General features: G+C 57.2%; 1 protein-coding gene across 1 annotated transcript in view; it reads right to left on the bottom strand.

The window, feature by feature from the left end:
• The window catches only part of LOC125047905 (Down syndrome cell adhesion molecule-like protein Dscam2), a 40,345-nt gene that overhangs the window by 35,259 nt on the left and 2,586 nt on the right, over window positions 1–2,500 (bottom strand). The window contains exon 3 of the mRNA XM_047646452.1: window positions 27–208. The gene's annotated coding sequence lies outside the window, so the exon portion shown is untranslated. The remainder of the gene's footprint in view (window positions 1–26; window positions 209–2,500) is intronic.

The following is a 2,500-nucleotide window of genomic DNA, read 5'->3' as shown; positions in this document are numbered from 1 at the left end:
AGCAAGGACCACCTCCTCCTCCTCACCGTCTTCAAGCGTCGTCGCGAACACCTCCGTCGAGAGAGGACCAGGTCCCTTAGCGTTGAAGGCCTGAAGGACGAAGACATAGCGAGTGAACTTCTCCAGGTTGCCCACAGTCCAGGTTTCCTCGCCTCCGCCCGTCACGCCCACGGTGTCGAAGCTGAAGGACCGCCCACCTCCCACGGGGCTGGGGAAGAGAGGGGGAGAGAGTCTTAAGGAATAGATATCGAGGTTGGTTATGTGGGGGAAATTATCTCTTAGGTAGATATTTGGAAATGGTTATTACGTAGGTAAGTGATAGTTAAGATGATAAATAACTACATTTGGCTCAGTACTGTTACTATTGATGTTGTTATTATCCTCATAATAAATCGTGTTACTCTAGAATAAATGAAAAATATCACCATCTTTAGTATTTTCCTTCCTATCATTATCATTATCATCCTCATTGTAATAATACTTTTCATCACCACAAATATTATCACAATTATCACTGTTACCAATATTACAGACTCCACATCGTTACCAAGTAATTATGATATCTCATTGCCTTTTTTCCTTCCTTCCCTTACACTGTAATCCAGCTATATCTATGTCATACTATTGAAATATGTACCCTAATATTATTCTACGTATCTATAGTTATATTATATGCTCACTGGTCACTCTATTCCTACAATCACCTATCCGTCCTCACACTCATACATTTATTATTCCCCTCGCTCTCCTATCCTGCTTTACGCATCCCTTAGCTCTCAGACTCACATCCCCCCCCCCCCCTTATTCACATGATACCCTCCCCCCCTATCAATCACCTATCCTTCAACTCAATCTCACCTAGGAGGTTAGTGCCCTACAAACACTCCTCACTTAATTCACCTACCTCCTCCAGCATCCCCCTTCCCCCCACACCCCCCTACCTCCTCCACACCCCCTACCTCCCCCACACTCACCTACCTCCCCCACACTCCCTTACTTCCCCCACACTACCCTACCTCCCCCACACTCCCCTACCTCTCCCACACTCCCCTACCTCCCCCACACTCCCCTACCTCTCCCACACTCCCCTACCTCCCCCACACTCCCCTACCTCCCCCACACTCCCCTACCTCCCCCACACTCCCCTACCTCCCCCACACTCCCTTACCTCCCCCACACTACCCTACCTCCCCCACACTCCCCTACCTCTCCCACACTCCCCTACCTCCCCCACACTCCCTTACCTCCCCCACACTACCCTACCTCCCCCACACTACCCTACCTCTCCCACACTCCCCTTCCTCCCCCACACTCCCCCACCTCCCCCACACTCCCCTACCTCCCCCACACTCCCCTACCTCCCCCACACTCCCCTACCTCCCCCACACTCCCCTACCTTACCCACACTCCCCTACCTCCCCCACACTCCCTTACCTCCCCCACACTACCCTACCTCTCCCACACTCCCCTACCTTACCCACACTCCCCTACCTCCCCCACACTCCCCTACCTCCCCCACACTCCCCTACCTCCCCCACACTCCCTTACCTCCCCCACACTACCCTACCTCCCCCACACTCCCCTACCTTACCCACTACCTCCCCCACACTCCCCTACCTCCCCCACACTCCCCTACCTCCCCCACACTACCCTACCTACCCCACACTCCCCTACCTCTCCCCACACTCCCTACCTCCCCACACTACCCTACCTCCCCCCACACTCCCTACCTCTCCCACACTCCCCTACCTCCCCCACACTCCCTACCCTCCCCCACACTACCCTACCTCCCCCACACTCCCCTACCTCTCCCCACACTCCCCTACCTCCCCCACACTCCCCTACCTCCCCCACACTCCCCTACCTCTCCCACACTCCCCTACCCTCCCCCACACTCCCCTACCTCCCCTCACACTCCCTACCTCCCCCACACTCCCCTACCTCCCCACACTCCCTTACCTCCCCCACACTACCCTACCTCCCCCACACTCCCCTACCTCTCCCACACTCCCCTACCTCCCCCACACTCCCCTTACCTCCCCCACACTACCCTACCTCCCCCACACTCCCCTACCTCTCCCACACTCCCCTACCTCCCCCCACACTCCCCCACCTCCCCCACACTCCCTTACTCCCCCACACTACCCTACCTCCCCCACACTCCCCTACCTCTCCCCACACTCCCTTACCTCCCCCACACTCCCCTACCTCTCCCACACTCCCCTACCTCTCCCACACTCCCCTACCTCCCCCACACTCCCTTACCTCCCCCACACTACCCTACCTCCCCCACACTCCCCTACCTCTCCCACACTCCCCTACCTCCCCCACACTCCCTTACCTCCCCCACACTACCCTACCTCCCCCACACTCCCCTACCTCTCCCACACTCCCCTACCTCCCCCACACTCCCTTACCTCCCCCACACTCCCCTACCTCCCCCACACTCCCCTACCTCCCCCACACTCCCTTACCTCCCCCACACTTCCCTACCTCCCCC

The sequence above is a fragment of the Penaeus chinensis genome, chromosome 42, assembly GCF_019202785.1.
Source record: "Penaeus chinensis breed Huanghai No. 1 chromosome 42, ASM1920278v2, whole genome shotgun sequence".
In the NCBI taxonomy this organism is placed as follows: domain Eukaryota; kingdom Metazoa; phylum Arthropoda; class Malacostraca; order Decapoda; family Penaeidae; genus Penaeus; species Penaeus chinensis.
Note: the sequence above shows the minus strand (reverse complement) of the source record. Positions and strands in the feature narration are given on the sequence as shown.